A 26,894-nucleotide genomic window follows, 5' to 3' on the forward strand; every position below is an offset into this window, starting at 1 on the left:
AGAGGGTAAGGAGGTCACAGCTCCAAAAAGCGGCACGGCTGGGGTTTGAGGCTCTGCCCGACTGTGAAGCTGGCTCTCCTTATCCGTGGTGCTTCCTCCCTCTCTGCACACAGTGGAGGTGCTGCTGGGACTGTCCTTGAGTCTAGCAGATGCGTCAGCCTCTTTACTTCCTCCCAGAAACTCTCAACCTCCTGTGCTCGCTCTGTGGAGATCAGCCACCGGCCACTGTGCGCTGATCCCAGCTCACAGGGATGCAAATGCCTTTCAGATTTGGGCTGGGGTCACCAACAGGGTCTTCTTTCAATGATTCGATCACCATGGATGGGAACAAAAATGCCTTGTTAGGATGTGAACCCTCTTGGTTTATATTTGTCTCAGGTCATTTACATGAGTGAAAAGGACTGGCTCTGACCTGGCCTTTGGATGCTCCCTTCTAATCCCCATTAATATTGTATAAAGGTTGCAAATACCCAGAGAGATTTCTCACACAGGAGACAATGGCAAGCAGCAGCGACTTATCTTCCGCACCCCACCACCCCCTCACATGTCTGACGAACAAGGGGGAGGTCTGGTGAAAGGATGCTGTGCTGCTCAGGTCGCACAGGGTTATGGCAAGCTGCTAGCAAGAAGAATATTGTTAAACTGCTGGTCTATAGTATTTATTACATTTTAATTCAAATTTTTATTTTGAGACAATGGTAGATTTACACGCACTTGTAAGAAATCATACAGAGGTCTCATGTACCCTATACTCAGTTTCTCCCAGTGATAACATTTTGCAAAACTATCATATACTATGGCAACATTGATACAGTCAAGATACAGAATGGTTCCATCCTGATAAAGACCCCTCATGTTGCTCTTTTATTTATTTTTTATTTTTTTTGAGTTGGGGTCTCACTGTGTTGCCCAGGCTGAAATTCAGTGGCATGATCGTAGCTCACTGCAGCCTTGAACTCTCATGCCTGGCTAATTAAAAACATTATTTTGATAGAGATGGGGGTCTCAGTTTGCTGCCCAGGCTGGTCTTGAACTCCTGGCCTCAAGTGATCCTCCTGCCTTGGCCTCCCTAAGCACTGGGATTACAGACGTGAGCCACTGTGCCTGGCCTGTGCTGCCCTTTTATAGCTGTGGTTAATTCTCTTTCCCACCCCTGGCAATTGGTGATCTGTTCTCTATCTCTATAATTTTGTCAATTCAAAAATATTATATAGATGGAATTATATAGTATGTGACCTTTTGAGATTGGCTTTTCTTTTTTCCTACTCATTGTAATTCTCTGGAAATTCATCGAGGTTGTTTTAAGTATCAATGGTTCATTCCTTTTTATTGCTGAATTGTCTTTCATGATACTGATGCACCACAGTCCGTTGAACCGTGAACTTGTTGAAGGATATCTGAGTTGTTTCCAGTTTTTGGCTCTTATGAATAAAGCTAGTGTGAACATTTGTGTACAGGTTTTTGGGTAAACATATGTTGTAATTTCTATGGGATAAATATCCAAGAGTGCAATTGCTGGGTCTTATTTTAGTTGTGCATTGTGTATTTAATTTTGTAAGAAACTATAAAAGAGTTTTCCAAAGTGACTGTACCATTTCACACTCCCACCAGCAATGTGTGAGGATCCAGCTTCTCTTTGTCCTTGCCAGCATTTGATGGTGTCACTGTTTTTTATTTTAGCTGTTATGATAGATGCATAGTGATGTCATATTGTGGTTTTAATTTGTATTTTCCTATTGACTAATGACACTGAACATCTTTTCATGATTTATTTGCCATCTGTATATCCTCTTCAGTAAAACATCTCTTCATGTCTTTTGCCCATTTTCTAATTGGCTTCTTTTGCTTTGTTATACTATGGAGTGTTGAAAGTTTTAAAATATATATATATTCTAAGTACTAGTCCTTTGTTCTGTATGTGGTTTGCAAACATTTTCTTCCATTCTTCAGTGTGTCTTTTCATCCTCTTAACAGGGTCTTTTGCAAAGCAAAACTTTTTTTTTTCTTTTTTAAGACAGGGTCTCACTGTGTCACCCAGGCTGGAATGCGGTGGCATGAACACAGCTCACTGCAACCTCAACCTCCTGGCAGAGCAAAACATTTTAATTTTTATGAAGTCCAATATATCCACTTTTTATTTTATGGATTGTACTTTTGATGTCAAATTTTAAAACTCTTTAGGCCTAGATCATAAAAAATTTGTTTTTTTCCAGAAATGTTATAGTTTTATGTTTTATGTGTAGGTCTGTGATCCATTATGAGTTAATTTTTGTAAAAGGTTTAGGTTTTGTAAAAGGTTTAGGTCAAGGTTCATTTCTTTGCCTGTAGATACCCAGTTGTTCCAGCAACAGTTATTGAAAAGGCTATCTGTCCCACGATGGATTGCTTTTGCATTTATTTATTTTAAGATTTTAAGAATTCCTGCTTTTTATTATCAAGTCGAATATATAGGGGCACAACAGTGCCTTAAGTTTGCATAATAAATTATGATGTTCACATAGCTAATTCTAGGCTTCAAGAGGACCACAAAGACTGCTCAGCTTCGGGACGCTGTGAGTCAGAACTGGGGGGCAGTGAGGTGGGGACGTGGGTCAGGGGACAGCCAAGCTGACCGGGTGATGGGAGTCTGAGTTCCTATGTAGTTTTGCGGCTGGGCAGCTGGGCAGCCTGCCTGCCTGGGGAGAGGGTGGTGACACTTGGCATCCTGGGCTGATCTGGGGCATACTGACCCACAGGTGGAGCTGACCTTGTGGTAGGCACGGGCATGACTGGGCTGGGTGCCCACTTTGTCTCCTTTGTCAGTTGCAGACCCGCCGGAACTGCTGACTGATTTCAGTTGTCAGTCCCTGTGACGTCTCTCCCAGCCCCAAAAGTGGCGTACAGCCGCTGGCTGCTTAAAAACCTGTGCAGAGAGCACGTGGAACTCTAGTGCTATTTTGGAAGCGTGGGCTTTCATTTTAAAAAATGGTTATGATTTTAAAATGTTTCATTACACAAACATGTTCATGGTGGGGGGAACATAAAAAGCACAGATAAGCAAAATGTATCTGCAATCCCCATAAACACAGAATTATTATTAATTGTGAAAGGCAGATTGTCTTTTTTGTATATTTATTTCCAAAACTCCATTCTCACTCCAATTGGGTCGTGAAGACACAAAGCGGGTTTGGAAAAAAAGAAACATCTTTTCAATGGCTGAATCTGGAGAGAATGTTTGACACTGCTGACCGTGCTGCAAATGAGGCCTTTGTGTGTGGGTGCAGGGGTCAGCCTGGGAAACAGCAACAGCAAGGGGTGGGCGCACACAGGCTGGCTGCAGCCAGTGCTATGAGAATGATCTTTTGTTTCCGCTGGTCGGCCGTCCAGGATGAAGGCTGAGAACATCAAAGACATGTCTAAACACTGTTATCTGGCCATGTCCTTTGCCCTGACTGTGTAAGGGGTCTCTCCATGGGGAATAGAGCCCTGAGCTTAGCTTCTACTGTGCTGTTAATTTCAGGCAAGAGCAGATCAATAATATTTGCATTAGCTACTTACATTGGTCCCTTTTGTTCTGAGGAAAATTTGTTGATTTATTTATCTGATTAAAGTAATTAAAAATCACTTTCTTCACATCTCAAAAATTACATGTGTTAATTGCAGAAAACTTATAAAACATAGAAGAATACAAAACAAAAAACAAATTCCTCTATGTGGACATGACTGTTGTTAGCATTTTGGGAGATTCTTCGTATCCTTTTAATGTAGATACGCACATTTTACAAAAAAAGGCTATCATATTGTACATAACAACTTTTCTGTGGGTCTGCTAGGAATCTGTATCCATGTCACTACTGTAAGCATTCTACTACTCAAATTTTAATATCTGCAGATATCAGATACCCTTTTAAATCATTTCTTTATATTATAGAATTGTTGCTTTAAAAAAATTGAAATGGTATTGTTGCCCTTTCTGATTAGTATTCTTTTTTTTTTTTTTGAGGCAGAGTCTCGCTTTGTCACCCAGGCTGGAGTGCAGTGGTATCATTTCAGCTCACTGCAACCTCTGCCTCTCGGGTTCAAGCAATTCTCCTGCTTCAGCCTCCTGAGTAGCTGGGATTACAGGCATGCACCACCATGCCTGGCTAATTTTTTAAAAATTTTATTTATTTATTTATCTGAGATGAAGTCTCACTCTGTTGCCCAGGCTGGAGTGCAGTGGCGTGATCTCAGCTCACTGCAACCTCCGCCTCCCGGGTTCAAGTGATTCTCCTGCCTCAGCCTCCTGAGTCGCTGGGATTACAGGCATGTGCCACTACACCTGAATAATTTTTATATTTTTAGTAGAGACAGGGTTTCACTATGTTGGCCAGGCTATTGAACTCCTGACTCAGGTGATCCGCCCGCCTTGGACTCCCAAAGTGCTGGGATTACCAGCGTAAGCCACCGTACCTGGCCATTTTTTTAATTTTTATTTTTAATAGAGACAGGGTTTCTCCATGTTGGCTAGGCTGGTCTCGAACTCCTGACCTCAAGGGATCCACCTGCCTCGGCATCCCAGCTGGGATTACAGGCACAAGCCACTGGGCTGGCCTGATTAGTAAAGTATTCTTATTGCAGCAACAAAAATGTTGCAAGTAAAATTACCTACTTGATTTACAGGAAAGACTCAAATGTGTCCTTCAAGTAACAGACTGTTACTTGTTAGGGAAGATGGTTTCATCAGCTGGGAAAGTGGGAACCACAGAGCTTTGCTCAGTTTTCATGAGCAAATAATGGGTACTTTACATATTGACAGCAGGGAATGTTAAGATTCCCAACCAACTACGGGACATCTGTGAGAGCAAGTCAGAGTAAGAGCAATGGCAGAATAAACAAAACAGAAAGTGGAGAGAGTGACGGGCAAACTGCAATTGGGTTGAAATGCTAGCATGAGATGTAAGAAAGGCTAGCAGTTCACGAGACACCATTTCACTCCCCAGTTCAAACTATGACATGACTTGAATGTGGTACAGAGCCAGGGTCCCATCTCAGGGTCTTAGATAAGGTAGTGACAAGCTCTGCCTTTCCTCCACTGCCCAGTCCCTTGAGGGCAGGAATCAGGGATCCATCATCTGGGTACCCATGGGACCTGAACTGAGTACTGCAGCTTCGGCCAGTGAACACATTCAGTTTTTTTCCTGAAGGGACACTATTTAATCAGCTGTGTTCCCTGCTGACTTTGCATTTATCCCGTCATGTCATGGGTATTTTGAGTAAATCGAAGCAGTGGTGGTGGGGAGCTGAGAGGCAGAAGGGTGGGCCCGAGAGGGCAGGTGGGATTCTTGATCCTGAAATGTTTTAGACACATTTGCTGCTGATCTCCGAGTTACCGTGACCTGGCTCATTTAAGACAGAAGGTGCTGCTTTTTTTTTTTTTTGAGACAGAGTCTCGCTCTGTTGCCCAGGCTGGCTCACTGCAACCTCTGCCTCCCAGGCTCAAGCGATTGTCCTGCCTCAGCCTTCCAAGTAGCTGGGACTACAGGTGTGTGCCACCACGCCAGGCTAATTTTGGTATTTTTAATAGAGACTGGGTTTCAATTTGTTGGCCAGGCTAGTCTCGAACTCCTGACCTCAGGTGATATGCCTGCCTCGGCCTCCCAAAGTGCTGGTATTACAGACGTGAGCCACTGCGCCTGACCAAGGTGCCGTTTTTATATGCTGTTTTGTATTTTTTAGGAAGATAATTTCAAGATGTGTCCAACCTCAAACACACGTGAAGTGCCTACTTCCTGTGAGGTCCTTGCTGTGTTTTGTTAATTTTCAAGCATCATACTCAGAGTTCCCTTTTTATTTATGTTTGTGCTGAACTGATTTCTTACTTATTAGAGCCTGGATTTCCTCTTTTTTTTGTGAGATGGAGTTTTGCTCTTGTCACCCAGGCTAGAGTGCAGTGGTATGATCTCAGCTCACTGCAACCTCCACCTCCTGGGTTCAGGTGATTCTCTTGCCTCAGCTTCCTGAGTAGCTGGGATTACAGGTGTGCACTACCACGCCTGGCTAATTTTTGTATTATTAGTAGAGACGGGGTTTCACCATGTTGGCCAGGCTGGTCTCAAACTCTTGACCTCAGGTGATCTGCCTGCCTTGGCCTCCTAACGTTCTGGGATTGCAGGCATGAGCCATCGCATCTGGCCCTCTTTTTTTTTTTTTTTTTTTGAGACAGGGTCTCAGTCCGTTGCCTGGGCTGGAGTGCAGTGGTATGGTCACAGCTCATTGCCTTGACTTCCCTGGCTTAAGCAATCCTCCCACCTCTGCCTCCTCAGTGGCTGTTACTACAGGCATGCACCACCACACCTGGCTAATTTTTGTTTTTTTTTTTTGTTTTTTGTTTTTTTTTTTTTAGAAATGCGGTCTCGCCATGTTGCCCAGGCTGCTCTTGAACTCCTGGGCTCAAGTGATCTGCCTGCCTTGGCCTCCCAAAGTGCTGGGATTCCAGGCATGAGCCACTGTGTCTGGCCGGATTTCTTCTTCATTTTACAGAACTAGTGCAATTTGGGGCTTTCCTCAGATCACATATTTGCTCCTTTAATAGTTTATCTTTATTTGGATAAACTATTAAAGGAGCAAATAACTATTTACAAGACAGTTTAACTTGCAAGGAGCAAGATAAACTCTTACTTTATTATCTATTTTATATACAAATATGAAAATATTTATTGACCTCAAATATTGTACCAAGTACTTTATTATGTGTCTACATCTATTTTATGTGTTATTTTATCTGGAGCACTTCCTGTAGTGATGTCACAGGTGGAAGGATTACATAATTTAACTGTGTTAACAAGTCAGGAGGTGAGTTTTGTTACTGTCTCATAGTTGAGGAATGGGGGCTTAGAAAGCCCCAGTGACAAGGCCACACAGAGAGGAAGGGGTGGAACTGAGATTCATATGAAGTCCATCCGACCTCTAGTCTGTGTTGTTGCTATGGGGCTGTCCAGCTTCATGGCTCATGTTGGAAAGGAGAAAGGGAGGCTACTGCAGAGGTGCCTGGTAAGAGTGACTTTCAGAGGATGAGGAGACTAATGTTCTAGTCATGTGGGGCTTGCAGAAACCACTCTTGTCTTATTTCCCCATCTGGCTTGGCTGTTGTAAATGGCCCTAGACAGTAAAAAGAAAGAAACGTTCCTGATGAGGGGAAGTCCCCTTTTCTCCTCCGTCATCCCGAGGGACAATTCTCATGAGTGTGGTGTGGCTTGTTTCTGCCCAGATTTTCACATGTTTATTACATAAATCTGTATCTATTGCTTTGAGTGCTTACATTTTTGGGGGGTTGTAAATGGCATTGTTCATATTCACATTATTGATAGATGTAGTTCATTTTAGCTGATCTTTGGTATTTGGTATCACTGTTTTCTTTTTATCCCTCTAATGGTAGACATTTTCATTGTTTTCTTTTTTATAATATTATGACAAATGTTGCTCTAATCATCCTTTTGTATCTCTTCGTGTCTCAGTAGGGGAGTTTCTAGGAGCGGAATTGCTGGGTTACATGGTATGTGCACTTCCACTTTGAGTAGGCACTGCCAAATTGCTCGCTGGTGTGGCCAGACTAATACATGCCTGGCGGTGGCGGATAAGTGCTTCTTCCCTCACATTTTTGCCAACGCTAAATATTGTTGGGCTTCTTAATTTTGGCCACTTTCCAAGTGTGGAATGATGATTCGAGCTTTGATTGCTGGTGAGATTGCTCACGTCTGGTTATCTGAGGGTTAGCAGAGCAAGATAACCTTCCTGTTTATTGCCTATTACATATTCTGACTTTAACAAGTTTTCCACAATATTCAGCATTCCAGTAGTTTCCTCTTGTCCATGGGATATATGCTCCAAGATTCCTAGTGGATGCCTGAATCCATGGATAGTACTCCACTCTCTCTCTCTCTATATATATATATAGTGTTTCTTCCTATACATACACACCTAAGGTAAATTTTAAGTTATAGATTAGGCTCAGTAAAATATTAACAACTAATAATAAAATAGAACAATTATAGCAATATACTGTAATAAAAGTTAAACGATTGTGGTTTCTCTCCTTCTGTCTCTTACTGTACTGTACTCCCCTTTCTTCTTGTGATCTGTTGACATGAGAACTGAGATGAGTCATAAGTGACTAGTGGTCAAGGGTGGGTGGTATCCACAGTGTGGCCACTCTGGACAAAGGAGATTTACATCCTCGATGGGATGGAGCGGGAAGGTGGGAGATTTCATCATGCTACTAAGAATGACATGCAATTTAAAATTTATGACTTATTTTTGGAATTTTTCATTTAATATTTTCAGACCTTGGAAAACTGAAACTATGAAAAGTGAAACTGTGGATGGGCGTCTTTAAAGCAATTTTTTAAAGCAATTTTTAATAGAGATATAATTCACATAACATAAAACTCACTATATTGAAGTGATTTTTAGTAGATTTACAAAGTCATGCCACCACTTCCATGAACTCCAAAATACTTCCATTACCCAAAAATAAACCTTGTGTCTATGAGCAGGTAGTTTCCATTCCTTCCTTGCTTGGAAACCACGAATCTACTTTCTGTCTCTATGGATTTTGCTTATTTTGGACATTTCGTATATTTGTGTGTAGGTTCTTTCACCTGGTGTAATGTTTTCAAGTTTCATCCATGTTGTAGCATGTAATAGCACTTTATTCCTTTTACTGACTGAATAACATTCCATTGTATGGATAGATCACATTTTGTTTTTCCAAATATTGGTTGATAGACATTTGGGTTATTTCTACTTTTTGGCCGTTATAAATAATTGGACATTACTTTTTGGTTTTCATTCCTACACTATTCATTGAGCCCTTTCTTGTGCCAGACACAACACACTTTGGGCCACCTTTTTGGCTCTGAGCAAAAACTGCCTTGCGAGATAGGGGTGATCACATTCTTTTTATTTTATTTTATTATTATTTTTTGAGACAGAGTCTTGCTCTGTTGCCAGGCTAGAGTGCAGTGATGCCATCTCAGCTCATTGCATCCTCCGTCTTCCAGGTTCAAGTGATTCTTCTGCCTCAGCCTTCTAAGTAGTTGGGACTACAGGAGCGTGAACCACACCCAGCTAATTTTTGTATTTTTAGTAGACAGGGTTTCACCATGTTGGCCAGGCTGGTCTTGAACTCCTGACCTCAAGTGATCCACCCGCCTCAGCCTCCCAAGGTGCTGGGATTCCAGGCGTGAGCCACCGCGCCCGGCGGGTGTCATCACATTCCACAGAGATGGGGACAACAGCGAGGGGAGTGTCAGTCAGTCTCCCAGCCTGCACTTGATCATGCTTCTCCTGTGCTTACAGTCTCTCTTAATGGCTCTGCGTGCTCTTGCAGTGGAGAGCACATTCGATCATGGTGCCTGCCAATTCCTTCCTGTCTCTCCAGCCACTCATCCTTACACTGTCCCTGGCCACCCTGGACAGAGCTAGAGTTTTTCACACAAGCAGTTCTCTGAGAGTTTGTCCCACATCCTCAGGGATGTGAGGAATTCAATAATAACAAATCATTAAATTATAAAAACAATGAAAGTGTTCAGGCTGAGTGCAGTGGCTCATGCCTATAATCCCATGCTTTGGGAGGCCAAGGCAGGAGGATCACCTGAGGTCAGGAGTTTGAGACCAGGCTGGCCAACATAGGGATACCTGGTCTTTACAAAAAATAAAAATAAAAAATTAACCGGGCGTGGTGATGTGCACTTGTAGTCCCAGCTACTGGGGAGGCTAAGGTGGGAGGATTGCTTGAGCGCAGGAGAACGAGGGTGCAGTGAGCTGTGATCACACCACTGCACTCCAGCCTGGGCAACAGAGTGAGACCCTGTCTTAGAAAAAAATAAAGGTGTTCCAACTAACTTGTAAACAAACTTCAGAAGTAAAGCAGTAGTAAGGCATGCTGTAAATAAATATTAAATCAGGAAAAAGGATAATGTTTAACATCAGCAAACTCTCAGTGGTGATGCAGGGTGCAGAGAGGCAGAGCAATTTACTAATGGTTCTACAGTGAAGAAGCGACAGGGCTGGGGATCAAAGCCTGTTGTGTTTGTTTATTGCTACAACAAATATTTATTGAGCACCTTCAGTATGTCAGGCACCAGGAACAGACCTGTGAGCCCAGTGCACGTGGTCCCTGTGCTCACGGGGTCTAACATTCTCTGTGGCCTTGGAGTAATGTTTCTAGTCACAGCAAATCATCTCATGGTTGAGTATAGATGCTGGAATTTCCTGTCCTTGAGAAGCGTGCTTTGGTAATGTGTCAACAGGTAGTTGCCATGTAGCTGAGCCAGGGCCGAATGGTTTATCTGGGGACTGGGCTTGTGGTCATCGCCTGAGAGGAACCAGTGACACCTTTTCTTCAGGGAGGCCAATGGTGAGAGCACCTGAGGCCCAGGAATCAGAGCTTCTCTTCCCATGATCTCCTTGGCAGGCCTTAGCATATTCAGACCAGTGGGAATTTTGTTCATTAGGTGATGAGAAAGCTAGGTGGCCATTCTCTGTGGCCAGGGGAAAAGAGTAGAGATTTAGTTGGTGTGTTTATTATTTTCTATTAGACCATCTGCCTTTGAGATTGGTTAGGAATTGGAGGTGGATTTCCCCAAAGTATTTAGAAATGGTCATACAGTCCCGTCTTCCCTTCCTTCATGTCTTGAAAGTTCATTATGATAAAATGTGATGTGTGCTGGGGATGAAATCATGGAAGTCTGGGGAGGCTCGGGAACTGGCAGAATGACCAGAGTCAGAGCAGCAGAGTAGCGTGGAACCCTGAGCTCTGCACTCTCCATCCTGGGGAGGAGCCATCCGCCAGCCCCTAATACTCCACACACACTGCAATGTGCAGTGACAGACTGCACTGTACTGTGGGTATCACACTTTGTTTTTCAGAACTTTCAGGATCAAGAATTCACTCAAGTTAAATACAACGTATGTTACATTCCTTTATATTTTGCATGAAGCAATGAAAGAATGTTGCTGATTTTGATACAAAAGTACACAGTAATAATAACTTATTATACAAAGAAATTTAAAAAGAAATAATCCTTCTCTTTATACCAGTTTTCTTGGTAGGTGATATCACAAGCATTGGTATTTTCTTATGATTAATTGTAGTAACAACAACAGTAACAGGTGACTCATGCCTGTAATCCCAGCACTTTGGGAGGCTGAGGTGGGCGGATCACCTGATGTCAGGAGTTTGAGACCAGCCTGGCCAACATGGCGAAACCCCATCTCTACTAAAAATACAAAACTGAACTGGGTGTGCTGGCAGGTGCCTATAATCCCAGCTACTCTGGAGGCTGAGGCAGGAGAATTGCTTGAACCCGGGAGGCGGAGGTTATAGTGAGTCGAGATCGCACCACTGCCCTCCAGCCTGGGTGACAGAGCAAGACTAAAAAAAAAAAAAAAAAAACAAAAAACCCCGTAAACTGAAAAACGATAACGGCAACATAATAATAATAGCATCAAAAGTGGCCCTGTAGTGACTGCCTACTCTGGTGCAGGCACTAGATCAGGTAATTTATATTTGGTATCAAGAAACCAAGAGTGAACATGCATACTGCATTCTGTGTTTTATTAGTTCAGAAACCTTGCCCAGCCCTTGCAGTTCTATCAAATGGGTATTATTTTGACTAATAAGGGAGTCTCCTGGCATGGAGTTGCTGCCTGTCCAGGCACGGGCCTCCTGCTTCTCAGAGTCCTTCCTGCCCTTGGAGGCTCTGGGTGGAGCTGGTTGCCTGGTGTCCCCATCAGCTGTGTTCACACTGAGTCTGTCCCTCTCTGGTCCCTACTCTACCCTGGAGTCCTGACACCACAGGACTGAGGGGAGCTGTTGCTGCTGCCATCACACAGGCCTTGGAGTGGGTGAGAAGGCGGCTGCCTTTTCCTTTCCTGAATTATTTTTACTGAGGATTCTGGGCCTTTCTTTAATTCTCTCCATTAACTCATCTAAACACAGGCTGCATTGTTTACAGTAATACATTGAGGAAATTATCCCAGGAGGGAATTATAGGCCAAAAAACATAAAGCCATGTACTAACTATATTGTTTTCAGAGACTTCTAGACAGCTTCTAGTCCATTTCTCCTATGGTAGAGGTCTGCTTTCTTCGTCTTCGTCTTCGTCTTCATCTTCGTCTTCTTCTTCTTCGTCGTCTTCTTCTTCGTCTCCTTCGTCTCCTTCTTCGTCTTCGTCTTCGTCTCCGTCTCCGTCTCCGTCTCCTCCTTCTCCTCCTTTCTTCTTTCTTCTAGAAACAGACAGACAGATAGACACTGAGCTCTTCCAGGCCCTTCAGCCTCTCCCCAGTGTGGCCCCAGTCCCATACCGCAGGCTTGTGCCCCAGTCCAATTCTATCCCTAGATCTTCCTTCTCCAGGGGCTCATGGCAGTTTGAATTTCTATTTCCTCCAGGAAAACCCTCCACTTAATCCAGGGGTTGGCCTCACCAGGAAAAAGCTTCATTCTCATAAAGACTGCTGGGAGGAAGTGAGCCTGACACCCCATGCCTGCCCTCACCACTGGCCCTGCAGAAGCTGATGTGAAGAGTTCACGCTGGCCAAAGCTGGGCAATTTGAGCACCAAAACAAAAAATTACTTCTGCAACCACCCTCACCATCCCATGCATCTGGGACACACGAGGCTGGCGTTGGAATATTTCCCAGATCCTTCATTTTCCAACAAAGAACAGCGCCCTGCGTGGGTCTTCAGCAGAACGGGCTTTGCACATGCCTCGGCAGCCTCAGGCTGGGCTCCTTTCTGGCCTTTCCCCAGTGTGGCGAAGGTTTGTTTTGCGTACTTCCTGACATCTTTGCCTGGCCACTCCCCTTTTATGTGGCTTGCTGCTTGAACAAGAATGTACATAATCCTCCCAAGAACAAACAGTCATTTTCCAGGACAGTGTAGTCTACACTTGTATTTAGAATGAAACAAAATAAAACAAATATCCTTTTAAAGCCAACATAAACTTTAGAGATTTGGCTTGCACTGTGTTGAAGACTTTTCTTTCTAGATCCATAGTGTTTCAAATCATTGTTTGCCACAACCTCCACCATTGCCATTGCCTACCCAAAATGTCCTCCGAGGCTGTCTTCCAAAACACGAAGACATCTCTGGCCTAAAGGTGAATCCAAATTTTTCTTTCTATCATAATTCCCCCTAAGTCCAAAGGTTGCAGGACCATATTCACTTTTTTCTCCTTTTTAAGGCTTTTATCATGGAAAAATTTAAACACACACAAAAGAAAAGAGAATATTTTTATGAGCCCCCCATATATGCATTTTCCAGATTTAAAAAATTAGCAACATATGGGCGATTTTGTTTTATTACACTGCACACATTTTTTTTTTCTTTGTTAGATTATTTGAAGCAAATCCCAGGTATATCCTTTCATCCAAAAATGCTTTTATGTGTATCTCTAAAGGTATTCTCTTAAAAAAAAAAAAGTTACCACAATACCGTTATCACACCTAAAAAACATTAGCAGTTATGCCTTATTATACCAAGTATCCAGTTAATGTTAGCTATGGTTTGAATGTTGGTGTCCTCCTAAAATTTATATGTTGGAGCCTAATCCCTAGTGTGACAGTATTAAGAGGTGGGCCTTTAGGAGGGGGTTAGATCATGAAGGCTCTGCCCTCATGAATGGGATTGGCATCCTTAGAAAAGAGGTTCTGAGGGAGCCTACTTGCCCTGTCCACCATGTGAGGACGCAGTGAGAAGGCACCATCTTTGAAGCAGAGACCGAGTCCTCACCAGACACGAGTCTGCTGGTGCCATAGCCTTGGACTTCCCAGCCTCCAGAACGTGAGAAATGAATTTCTGTTGTTCATAAATTAGCTGATCTAAGATACTTTGTGAGAGCAGCTCCAATGGGCTAAGACAATTCAATTTCCCCTTATTTCATTAACATGTTTTTGCAGTTGGTCTGTTTGCTAGAATCAGGATCCAATAACATGTCCATGCATTGCTTTTTATTGAGATGCCTGTTAGGTTTCTTTTGATTTATAACAGTTTTTTTTCTTGCCATTTATTTGTTGAAAACACGTGGTCACTGGTCCCTTGGAATTCCCTACTTACTGGACTTTGCTGATCGCATCCCTCAGCTGTTGTTTAATGTGTATCTTTGTCCCTGTATATTCAGTAAATCAGTAGTTTGATGTAGGGACTGGATCAGATTCAGATTTAATATCTGGTGAGAAGATGCCAGAGTGATGGTGTGTACCTCATATTGCACCATGGCAGGATGCAATCCGCTTTTCTCTCTGTGTAATGTTAGTAGTTTCAGTAACCATCAGCCTGATCTATCCATCTTAAAATTCCCCCTTCAATCTTTCATCATCGGATTTAGCCCCAATTGCCAGTCACTGCTAAGATCCGTGATTTCGTTAGGAGTTGTAAAATGATGGTACCCTAATTTATAATTCCTTCTTCATATACTCGCTGGAATTCTATTATAAAGAAATTGTCCTCATCAATGGTTTGGTTACTTGAAAATACTGCTCACACAGGAAAGGCAGGAGGAAGGCTTGGTTCTTTTCCTCTATCTACCAGTTTTCAGGATATGAGTTCATTTCCTAGCATCCTCCAAAGCTGACCCAGTGTTAGTTTCTTTTTCTTTTTTCAATATTATTATGGACATACGGATTTTTTTTTTTTTTTTTGAGATGGAGTCTTACTCTTGTCACCCAGGCTGCAGTGCAGTGGTGCTATTGTGGCTCACTGCAACCTCTGCCTCCTGGGTTCAAGCAATTCTGCCTCAGCCTCCCGAGTAGTTGGGATCACAGGCACCTGTCATCACACCCAGCTATTTTTTGTATTTTTGGTAGAGACAGGGTTTTGCCATGTTGGGCAGGCTGGTCTCGAACTCCTGACCTCAGGTGATCTGCCCATCTCTGCCTCTGCCTCCCAGAGTGCTGGGATTACAGGCATGAGCCACCATGCCTGGCCGATTATGAACGTATGGATATTTAAAAACACAGTCAGTGTGCCTAATCTGGCAAAGTATTTATTTGTTTTGGTGCTCAAATTGCCCAGCTTTGGCCAGCGTGAACTCTTCACATTGGCCTCTGCAGGGCCAGTGGTGAGGGCAGGCATGGGGTGTCAGGCTCACTTCCTCCCAGCGGTCTTTACGAGAACGAAGCTTTTTCCTGGTGAATGGCCATGGGTAGCCAGGCTCGGATGAAAAGATCACACTGTCCATCATCCAGTGAAGCATTTTTCTAGGGGTCATAGTTTTTTGGGTGCTACACAATCACCCCCATTTTATGGCTGGAGAGCTGAGGCTCAGAGAAGTTACATTTTTCCCCAGATTGCATAGCCAGCAAAGCAGAACTAGGAAGACAGTTTTTGGCTCTACATCCCTCAGAGTGAATGGGGAGTAAGAACAGAGCAGGGGATGGCATTCTAGCGGGGGTAAACTTTGGGCACGGAGACAAGATGGGAGTGTGAGTTCAGGGAAAGGCTGGCTGGAGCCATAGCATATTAGGGGTGGGTGGAGAAGGTAACAGGAACTCCATTTTGGAGAACTTGGATGTCTCCAGATGAGGAAGCAGCATGCCTTCTGAAGGTGACCCGGTGAGAGGAGGGCGTCTGCACAGGAGAGCAGCATTCAGGTCTCACTGCTTCTCATCCTCATCCAGGAACCTGCCTACTGCCGAGACCCTGAGCTTAGGAGAATGGGGTTCCTCTATACTGCACAGTGGGCTTTCATATAGCCCAAAGCAAACACTCAGCATGTTTGCTGTGTATTTTAGACACCTAGTCTCACTGTGAACTGGGGAGAACAGGGGTCCTGCCTCTAGAGTTCATGTGGGGATTCAGTGAGATGACACACCTCGGATGCCTGGCCCAGCGCTGGTCGGTGGAGGAGACCTTGATGGGTGTGACTGTGATTACTGCCCACCACCCCTTTCTCCCTGACTGTTACTTTGCTGTCTGTGTTCCTGAAAAAATCTTGGTCCAGTCTCATTGCTTTCTGTTACTCAGCTATTTCTAGCCTGTAGTGAGTGGAATTCCCAGGGCACTGGCAATGGAGTTATATTCGGGAACAGTGCTGGAAATACATTAAAATAATTGACATGAAATTCACATAACATAAAATTAACCATTTTAAAGTGAACAATTTAGTGGTGTTTAGTACATTCACAATGTTGTGCCACCATCACCTCCAGCAAAGCTGTCTTCAAATTCTTTTCATTTTAAAAAGTTGACCGCTATCTCATTGGGAGGAATTTGTGTCTTGGGAATCATCATTTAACTTAGTAAAACCCGAAGAGAGAAATTATAATTCTTATGGGGCTGAAGTAGAAAATTTAGAAAAAAGGAGCTAAGTACTTTCCTATTAAGTAAAAATTCACTTAACAAATATTTATTGAGTGCTTACTATGTGCTATGCCCTGGGTATTTAGTAATAAATGCGATGAGTATGATTTCTGCAAGGATTTTCCTGGCAACATTGAAGCAAGGGGAAACGTGTGTGTTTCCTAAAGCTTTAGAAAAAATGACTAGTGTGTGTTTAGACCAAGGACTGTTGAAGATTACTCTGTTTTGGTGGAAGGTGCAGTGAGCTTGGCGTGGGTCCCTGGGTTGGGCTGTGTGCCCCACACCCTGCCAGCTAGTACAGGAGCTGGTTGCTCAAATCAAGCCTCACTTTCCCTGTGTGACGAAGGGGATAAGACCTCTTATCTTACACAGCTGTTGAAAGGCTCACTGTGCCCAACACATGGCATGTTTTCAGTGACCCTCGTGGGATCTGAAGAATCCTGAGAAAAGAATGAGACTTAGGAGGCATTTTACGCAGCTTAAGTAATTTCATGTTTTGTTTAGGCGAATATGGCTTAAGACTTATAGACAAAGATAATCAGGTCAAAGTGACCTTCCTTCAGTTGCTGGGGCAGTGAGGGTGAAGGAACCTGTGGGCTGAAGAGAAAGAGTTATGGATTCTTTCAACACACCGTCCGCCTGGGAATGGAGATTTTGATAAAGATGAAACTACTCTCTTCTGGAGCTGAAGTGCAAAGCTTAAGAAAAATGGACTTAATTGGGTCTGATTGTTTTCCTATTTGTATTCATAATGACGACTGTGTAAGCAGGCTGGCTATGGTTCTAGAATGCCCCGAGGATGAATCAAATCTGTCTTTCCTCTTTATTTTCCCACATAAGGACATTTTTCAGCTGTCCTGGAGGTCTGTGAGGCACTCGCAGCTCATATCCCTGACAGAGGTAAGTGGGCGTCTCTCCTTTGTCCTTGTGTGGGAACAGTAAGGACCTGTATGTCACCCTCATGGATTTCAATCCCAGAATCAAAGGATGGGCATCTCAGGGAAGGAAGTTCAAAGCAGCTCAGGGTCATGGTAATTACTTTGTCCAAGAGCAACCCTCAAGATCCTTGCCACAAATTAGATTCTCTTAGTCTAGCCCAGTATGGGGTTTATAGGGAACCACTTAGTCATCCTTCAAGGCCTACTTCTTTCAGGAAGCCTTCCCTGATCTCCTTAGCTGGTAGAGTTTTCTCCCTTTTCTGAAATTCTATAGTCCTGGCTTGGAGATTTATTTTGACTTGCCAGAAACTTAAATCAGCAGCAACACCCAATTTCCTGATCATTCTAGTTAATTGATGGTTTTCAGTCTTGCTTTAAAAAAAAAAAGAACAGTGACTTCCTTGTAATAACTCACATTTATTTAGTCCCCAGGGTGTATGAAGTGCTCTTCCAGGCCTGGTCCTTCTTGGTACCGATATTGACATATTGGCTGGACATCCTGGCTTGGTAGGATGCACTCACACGGGCTGTAGTAATACTGGCATCACCAGCATAACTTGTGTTTCTTCAGCCAATAATTTCTGAGTAGTTATCTGTGGCAGGTACTGAGCTAGGCTTCGGGGTTATAGAGCTGCATAGGTCCTGGCCTCTGCCCTTAGGAGCTCACATCCTAATAGGAGAGGATGAAGATTAATCTCCTACTCGCTCCAACAGCATAGGAGCTGGATCACTGCGGAGAGGGTGGGGATGGGTGGAGGGAGGAATATTTTTGATTGGGAGACTGGACCAGATGGGATAGAATTGAATCTACATGACAAAAGGTAATGGAAAAGAAATGGTGTCTCCAAATCCCAGGAAGCAGGAAATAGGCGATTAATATTGAGGGCCAAATGTGTGTGTACCAGATATGGTGCTGGCTTATTTACATAGAGTTCTCATTCAGTCTTTTAAACAACACTACTCTGTATGTATTACCATGTTACCCACATAAATATGGAAAAAGCGAGAGTCAGAGAAAATCAGTTACGTTCCCAAGTTTGCTATTGCATTGATGAACTTGGGATTCACCAGTTGGAGACTCTGACTCTGAATCCTACACCATTCCCACTACACCCCTTTGCCAGCATCCACTACCATGCCACACCACGTTTCCACAATCAGATGTCAGCATTGTGTCCTCAGATGTATGTACTATGTAACTGCTGTCTTGGGGAGGGGCTTGACCCTCAGCAATGTTTGTCAAGCCAAAGGGGAGGGGTGTTGATTACAGAGGGCTCTTTAGAGGGAAAGAACTGGAATGAACTTTGGAGGTTTCAGTTGGGTCAAAGGAATGCCACTGCAGGTTTGGGAAGGCACATTCTGAACCAGGTGCCAAGAGATCCTTTGCTTCTTTTGGGGCTCAATCTGCACAACCCCTCTGTGCTCAGTCCATTGCTCTCTCCTCCTTGTTATAACATTTATCATGTATTAGCTTAGGAATATGGCATTTCCCCCTACTAGGTTGTGAGTCCCTCTGCCATCTCTGTATGCCCAGTGCTTAGCGCTGTGCTTGGCACAGAGTGGGCACTTAAAAGCTATTAGTCGAATCCATCCATCCATGCATGTATCCATCTTCCCATCTCTTCCTCTACCATCCGTCCATCCATCCATCCATCCATCCATCCATCCATCCATCCATCCATCTGTCCGTCCATCCATCCATCCATCCATCCATCCTTCCATCCATCTGTCCATCCATCCATCCGTCCATCTGTCCGTCCATCTGTCCATCTGTCCATCCATCCACCCACCCACCCATCCATCCGTCCATCCATCCACTCATGTATCCATCTTCCCATCTCTTCCTCCACCATCCATCCATCCATCCATCCATCCATCCATCCATCCATCCAGGTATCCATCCTCCCATCCATCCATCCATCCATCCATCCATCCATTCATGCACACACCCACTCACTCATTCAGTCTTTCAGTAGGTGTTCTCCAAACAGTACAACATACCAGGTATTATGGCCAGTGCAGAGGGAACAGAGATTGAATTGGATACAGATGATGCACTCAAAGAGCAGAGTCTAGGGGTAGTGAGAGGAAAATGTGCTAAGTAGGAAAGAATGAATGAATGAAGATGTCATTATCTGCAAGCCTGAGACTCTCCAAGAAGAAATTAGGTTGTTATTGTTGTGTTTTTTAGAAGTCTTAAATAGTGTAGATGTGAGTGAGGCAACCTCCCACTCTGTCTTTTTCCACTGTGTTTCTGCCTCTCCGAGGTTTTCTCTGGCACCATCTGGCTGCTTCCTCTGCTGGAAGCCCTGTGAGATGTGAGGCTCTCCCTGGGAGCCCGAGTGCAGGGGGAGGGCAGGGGCACTGACCTGGTGGCTTCAAGGTGGCCACAACCCCGTCCCCTCCTGTGTCTCCCAGGAGGGATGCTGCCTAAAAGGGCAGAGCAGATGTTCTCAGGCCAGAGTGATCCTTCATCAGTCCCTCCTCCGGGAACAGGAGGTGACAGCGTATTTCTCTGAGAGCAAAGGCTAAAATCCTCTGGCATTCTTCTTAATTCAGCCTAGTAGGGTTTTGTGAAACACTTCAGACTCCTAGGGGCAGAGTAAATTCTTTCAACCACTCCAGGCTTTGTGCTTGGAGGCCCGTGTGGAGCTCCTTAGGGAGGCAGATTTAGCCAGGCAAGGCAGCACTTCGGGCATGCCGCAGAAACACAACCAGAGAAAAGCTCATTAGAGCTCAGTGGTTTATTTTCAAACTGGCTTGGCAAATCCGGAATCTGGGCATTGAAAGTGAAAATAGGTAGATGGCCTCTGTGGCGGGACATGGTGGATGTCATGTGAACCATAGGAACAAGTGCTGTCTATTTCACACCCCATCTTTAGACTTGGACATCACCCTGCTTGCTGGGGGTCCTCCCAGAGCACCACGTCCAAAATGAACCCAGCTTTTTCTCCTTAGTCCAGTTTCTCCTCAACTCTTTGACGCCATCTACCGAGACTTGGGAATCTTTCATTGCCCCCACAACCAGGTAATTACCTAGTGCTGTAGATTTTCCTGTGGGGTGTGTGTGTGTGTGTGTGTGTGTGTGTGTGTTTGGGGACAATCTATTCTCTTCTATCTTGCCCTGATTGTTCTGGTGCCATCCTCAGCTGGACTGTCATAACTGGCTTCTCCCAGGTCTCCAAGCAGACCAGATTCCCACCAGTGCATCCTTGAATGTCTTCTAGAACATGTCTGGTCACATCACCCAGGGTCTTCAAACCCTGCAGTGTTTCCGTTTGGCCTCGGGAGCTAATAAGTGACTCTCCCCTTCCCTGTCCCAAGTCCCAGCTATAATTGACATAGGAGTCAGGCGGATGGAGATCAGAATCTCACCTTTGTTACTAAGGCTGTGGGCCCATGCGGTTGAGGCGTGAGGGCCAAATGCCCAAGCTCCCCGCCCCAACTCCTGACTCCCTCCCTTCAGGATGGACCTTGAGGCCGTCCATCTAAGGGAAAGATCTGCACTGAAGTTACCTAGGAAACTGCCGCACACCAGCAAGGAAGAGAGACAAAGTCTCTGTGCTAACAGGCTCTCACTGGATTCATTCTACCTAGAGGAGGAAAGAGGAGCGGCTTCCATCTCCTGCTGAGACAGACCTTTCTCTTCCATGGGCAGTGGGGTGGCGAGGGCTGTGAGGCTGGGAGCATTGCTTTGGGGAAGCCCTTCTGGGAACAGAGCAGAGGATTAGGATCCAGTCCAAGCTCCTTAATATGGGACATGGATGATGTGACTACTGCTTGTTATTCCAGTGGCTCTCTCTGCCGCTGTGTCTGGAAGGTTCCCTGGTGTGAGCAGTGGCCCTAGGGTCACTTGGATGAGTGAGATTTTGGGTATAGGCTGGGGTCGTGTCCTGTGGACCCCTCCAGGGCCAGGCTGGCCCTCTTCCTTGCTGCCTTTGGCCTCCCTGCCCTTTGCCTTTCAGCAGCACCATCCTGTGTGCCTGTCCGAGGCGGTGTTGCGCAGTCGCTGCCTGAAGGTGCTGCTCCTGCCTTGTACCATTTGGCTACCTCTGCTCAAACCCAGGCGCCTGATTTTTGGACTGCCTTTTGTGACCACCTCCCTCCCAGACAGCTCAGGTGCTTTTCCTTACAAAGAGAGAGGGGTCTATGGCCGGACCACTCTGAATGTATCTGGTCTCAGAAGCTAAGCAGGGTTGGCTTGATCAGTACTTGGATGGGAGACTGCCTGGGAGACCCGGTGCTGTAGACTTGAAAAAAAAAAAAAAGAGGAAGGGGCTTGGTCTGAAGGTGGATTGATGTTAGCTGTGGGAACAGGGTCTTGGCTATGAGGTGTGGGAGCCAGAGTGATTTTGTGCTAATGTAATTCTTGGTTGTTACATTTAACAACTAGTAGTGAAGCATCTTTAGCAGCAATTGTAAGATACTGGTAGCTTCACAATACCCAGAGAGTTTTCCAAGGAGTGGGTTAGCTTTTTGTTTCCTCTTGACTGTGGGCATTTTGCTAGAGAGGTAACTTAGTGCTATTTCTTAAAGAGCAAAGGAATAAAGGATGCAATAACTAACAAAATGGAATATGCATGCTCATTTTTAGGCAATAGTTTTCTTTTATGGTCTGCAATGGAGTGGACAACCTGCTGAGAAAACTGAGGCCTCCTTCCAGTTGTCTGATGTCAAGGTCAGGAGGAGCATGGAGATCCATTTGGGTGGAATTTATGACTTTGCAATCATTGAAAGTTGAAGATGAACACATTAAAAAAATTAGTGTATAGGTGAAAGTAGTCATGCTCATTTAAAGGTATTTTGGGCTGTTTGGGTAAGGTGACTGTGTTTTCCTTTCTTTTCAGTAGGAAAAGGTTGCTATTCTTCTCTCTGGAGCTTGTCGTTGTATCTCAGACGCTGAGTTTTGAGCTCCAGAAACCTAGGGTCAGGGCGTCGAACGAGATGCGGCTTTATCTGTGCACAGGACTGCTGCTGCTGCAGTGGGCAGGGGGTGGGCAGGGGATGGGGTGCAGGTGGGGGTCTATGGCATGGCCCTAGTTAATGCAGACAGACCCATCCAGTCCTGGCCTCCAGATGCATTTGCAGCATGTCCTTTAATCAAGGCTCAAACCTGCTAAAATAATTTACATTAGATTCTGATGGTATTTTGGTGTCAATTTGAATAGAACTTGGGCAAGTTCTCCAGGTCTATTGAGCAGTAGATAGGGCAGTAAAATGAAATGCAAAAAAAAAAAAAAAAAAAGTGCATATGCATAAAATATAAGCATGTGACATTTTAAATGAAAAAATCATGCCGGGCGCAATGGCTCATGCCTGTAATCCCAGCACTTTGGGAGGCCGAGGCGGGTGGATCATGAGGTCAGGAGATCGAGACCATCTTGGCTAACATACGGTAAAACCCCATCTCTACTAAAAATACAAAAAATTAGCCGGGCATGGAGGCAGGTGCCTATAGTCCCAGCTACTTGGAAAGCTGAGGCAGGAGAATGGCGTGAACCCAGGAGGCGGAGCTTGCAGTGAGTGGAGATCATGCCACTGCACTCCAGCCTGGGCGACAGAGCAAGACTCCATCTCAAAAATAAAACAAAATAAAATAAAATAAAATAAAATAAAATAGAAAAGAAAAAATCCCCTCGAAAGTCTTATCTTTTTCTTGACAGATATCTTCCAAAAATTGGTTTGATAGAAAGATACCAATTACTTTCTCTTTTAATCAGACTAGTAGTTTAATACAATTTAGATAGACATAGTTACCTATATTGTTGGTAATAAGGGCTATCTGGATATTACTGCTTGTTGGATTATTAAAGGCTGGCATTTTGAACATAGGAAATGACCATCTTTGAGGGTCTTTATTAGGTCTCTGTGAAGTTAGTAAGTCACCCAGGTGTTCTCTGATTGTCCTGTAATTTCCTGGTTTTAGCCTTTTCACATCTTTTGATTTCTTGGTTTTTTTTTCTTTTTTTTTTTTGAGATGGAGTTTTGCTCTTGTTGCCCAGGCTGGAGTGCAAAGGCACAATCTCGGCTCACTGCAACCTCTGCCTCCTGGGTCCATGAGAGTCTCCTCTCTCAGTCTGCTGAGTAGCTTGGATTACAGGCACCTGCCATTATGCTTGGCTAATTTTTGTGTTTTTTAGTAGAGAGGGGGTTTCACCATGTTGCCAGGCTGATCTCGACCTCTTGACCTCAGGTGATCTACCTGCCTTGGCCTCCCAAAGTGCTGTGATTACAGAAGTGAACCACTGTGGCTGGCCTGATTACTTGTTTAATTATTTAACCTCTCACCCTCAAGATGAAAGTGCTGTGAGAACACGAAGTGTACTTATCTTGTTCACCATTAAAAAATTAGATGAGGCCAGGCGCATTGGCTCACGTCTGTAATCCCAGCACTTTGGGAGGCTGAATGGGGGTGGATTGCTTGAGCTCAGAAGTTCAGGAGTAGCCTGGGCAACATGGCAAAACCCCATCTGTATGGAAAATACAAAAATTAGCCAGACATGGTGCCTCGGGTTTGTGGTCCCAGCTACTCAAGAGGCTGAGATGGGAGGATCACTTGAGCCCAGGAGGTTGAGGCTGCAGTGAGTCATGATTGTACCATGGCACCCCAACTTGGGAGACAGAGTGAGACCTGTCCCCTTGCCACCAAAAAAGTTAAATGATTAATTAAGTACTTACCATAATACCCAGCCTTGTTTTAAGCTCTTTTTATAGATTAAACTCATTTCATCTTTACAGCAACCCTTTGAGATAGAGTATTAGCTTCCTATTGCTGCTGTAACAAATTATCATAGATCTATTGGCTTACAACAGCACACATTTATTATCTATCTTCCAGTTCTGGAAGCTAGAAGATGGGTTTTGGTGTCACTGGGCTAGATTCAAGTGTCAGCAAGGCGGCATTCCTTTCCCGTGGCTCCAGGAGAAATCTGTTTCCTTGCTTATTTGGGTTGTTGGCATAATTCAGATCCCTGTAGGGAAGGACTATCAGCTGTTGGCCATTCTAGCTTCTAGAGGCCACTCACGTTTCTTGGCTGGAGCTTCCTTTCTTTTTTCTTCAAAGCCAACAGGGTTGGTCAAGTGTCTCTCAGGCTTTGAATTCCTTCTCCACCCTCCCTCTCCTCTTTCTTTTTCCTCCTTCTTCTTGTATTATCCCTGATTACAGATGGCAAAGTCTCTTTCTTTTTAAAGACTCATGTGTTTAGATTGTACCCCCCAGATTGTCCAGCATTATCTCCACATCTCAAAGTCTGGAACCTGAATCACATCTGCAAAGTGCCATTTCCCACTTATATAAGGTCACATATTCACAGGTTCTGGGCCTTAGGGTGTGGCTGTGTTTGGGGAGCCAATATCCTGCTTGCCATAGGTAGGTACTACCATTCTCCTCCTCTTACAGATGAGGCAGCTGAGGTGCAGAGGGATTAAGTAATGTTTTCAAGGTCACACAGTTAGCAGGGGGCATCTGGGATCCCACTGTGGGCAGTACTGGAATTCTTATGCCCTCTGCTGCATGGGCTCCATGGTCTGTCAGGACCTGAGCTAGGCATGTATAGGTGTCTCAGCGCTCACCCAGCGAGGGATGAATTTATGCTGGTCTTTTCTCTTCTGCTTCTTTTTTTTGAGTCAGGGTCTCACTCTGTTGCCTAGGCTGGAGTGCTGTGGCACGACCACAGTTCACTGCAGGCTCGACCTCCCTGGGCTCAGGTGATGCCTCCCGCCTCAGCCTCCTGAGTAGCTGCGACCACGGGCATGTGCCACCACACCAAGCTAATTTTTGTATTTTTAGTAGAGATGGGGTGTCACCATGTTGCCTAGGCTGGTCTTGAACTCCTGGGCTCAAGCCATCGGCCTACCTTGGTCTCCTAAAGTGCCGAGAGTACAGGCATGAACCATTGTTCCTGGCCTAGTCTCTTTTCTTAGATCAGAAGTGATTGATATTCAAGGAGTTCAAAAACAGAACAGAGCAGAAGTGATTGATATTAATGACATTAAAAAATTGGCATATGTGAATTTCTAAAAATTTTAAAGGATTAAAAAATGTGTGTCCCACGTAGATGAATTGTTTTTTAACTTTGCAACTTCCCTTGATTTGGAAAGCTCCCTTGCTGTAAACTCACCTATTTCACTTCCACTCATCTTGTGCTCCTTAACCCTGTGAGAGTTCTCTGTCAAATATGAGGCTCAAAAAATCAGCTATCGAGTCTCTCCTTTGTCATCAAAGAACTCATTCCGATTCAAAATAAATTTTAACATGTAAATAAATCTAGTTGAACATCTTGCAAAATGCTAATAACGTGAACCACTTCTTGTTTGCTACTTTATGCCGTATTTAGAAATACTCCGAGCTAGTTTTCACCACACTGAAGTTATTGCCACAGAAGACTTTAGTGGGTGGCACTGATGCTCTTTATCTTTGTACGATGCACTCCATTGTACCAGGCCCTATTCCCACACGTGTCCTGCAGTGATCTGTGGTCTACACATTATGTCTCTGCTTTTCTCCCTCTGGTGTAGTTAATCTCGGCTCTTTAAACTCAAAATACAGAATTGTCTGCAGGAAGTCTCTGCTTTGTGCCTGGGAGAGGAAGAGGAGCGCAGATCATCCCCCAGGGGCGTCTGTCTATCTGTCCGGCTTTGTCAGGCATTCTGCACAACTCCCAAGTTCCAGGGTTCTGCACATTTGCACGTGTTATCTGCATTATAAGATTTTCAAGTGGTTTTTTTTAGGTCTTAACATTAATTCTAAGTATGAATGAGTCCCAGGAAAACAATTAAACCCACTTATGCCTAGTGTTCCATTATTGGAACCCTAAGTATGTAGGAATTATTTACATCCTACTGCTCAAGGTCATCACCAAGGTCTGATTTTTCACACACGTCTGCAATTCAAAAAATTGTAACCTCCAGCATAAATGGGTTAAAGTAGAATCTTTTTGCAGCTAACGCTTTTTAAGCCTCTATATTTGAAAGAGGCTTAGGAAGTTGAACTCCGCTGGCTCTGTCACAGCTGTCGCCTGAATACTGGTTTTTGTGCTGGACCCTGCACATTGGTGCAGGACTCACTGCAGGAACCTAAAAATCATGGTCCCTGCCCTCCTGGGGCTTTTGGCTTTGAAGAAGACAGCCATTGAACGTGTGGTTCTTACACCCGTGACAGGTGGGCTTCGAGTCCTGCGTTAGGGAGTTCAAGTCCATAGGCACATCCCCTCTGCCTGATAAAACAGCACTTCTGATGGGGCAAAGAATGAAGCAAGCAGAGAGACCTGGGGAGGCTCCCGCTGGGGAGCTTCTTAGCTGTGTAGACTCGGGGATAGCTGTGTCATGTGATGTGTGTTATATAGATCCCCTTTGCCTATGCAGGCTTGAAACGAAGGTTTTGTTGTTTTCAGCACATCTCACCAGGATTCCCAAAGTGCCTGTCATCCATCCTGTGCACCTTGTTTGACATCTTCCAGTTAGAAAAAGATCTTCTTGCAGCACTATTCGCAATAGCAAAGATATGGAATCAACCTAGATGCCCATCAATGGTAGACTGGATAAAGACAGTGTGGTACAGCTACACCATGGAATACTATGCAGCCATAAAAAAGAATGAGATCATGTCTTTTGCAGGAACATGGATAGACCTGGAG

The 26,894-nt window shown here is 44.4% G+C and overlaps 1 protein-coding gene across 1 annotated transcript in view; it reads left to right on the top strand.

Annotated features, from left to right (window-relative positions):
• The first annotated feature begins 14,849 nt into the window (after positions 1-14,849).
• Positions 14,850-26,894, top strand: part of GREB1 (growth regulating estrogen receptor binding 1) — a 131,295-nt gene continuing 119,250 nt past the window's right edge. The window contains exon 1 of the mRNA XM_009183691.4: positions 14,850-17,221. The gene's annotated coding sequence lies outside the window, so the exon portion shown is untranslated. The remainder of the gene's footprint in view (positions 17,222-26,894) is intronic.

The sequence above is a fragment of the Papio anubis genome, chromosome 14, assembly GCF_008728515.1.
Source record: "Papio anubis isolate 15944 chromosome 14, Panubis1.0, whole genome shotgun sequence".
Classification (NCBI taxonomy): Eukaryota; Metazoa; Chordata; class Mammalia; order Primates; family Cercopithecidae; genus Papio; species Papio anubis.